The sequence below is a fragment of the Frankliniella occidentalis genome, unplaced genomic scaffold, assembly GCF_000697945.3.
Source record: "Frankliniella occidentalis isolate FOCC.00 unplaced genomic scaffold, Focc_3.1 Scaffold697, whole genome shotgun sequence".
NCBI lineage: Eukaryota > Metazoa > Arthropoda > Insecta > Thysanoptera > Thripidae > Frankliniella > Frankliniella occidentalis.
Window position 1 is genome coordinate 22,426 of NW_026267810.1, and position 311 is coordinate 22,736.

Sequence of the window (311 nt, forward strand, 5' to 3'; positions counted from 1 at the left end):
AATTTTTCTGCTAACTCGTAAACGGCTTGAGCTAGGTCAAAACAGACAGCGGATTTGGCTTCGCCTCGTTTCTAACACTCTCAGACCACTGTTCGCTTTACCCTGACCTGATAGTTTACTTTATTTAGCGATAATAAACATTAAACTTCGCACTTTTCCCAATCAATTTTGGCACGGTAGTGGTCAGCTGTGCTTCAGGTAGTCCGCTTTCAGTCTGCTCTGTGCGGACCAGTCCGCGATCAGTCTGATGAGGCGGGGATGCGCACAAAAAGCGGACTAGTTCCAGCCGGACTAGTCCGGCAAATAGGTCG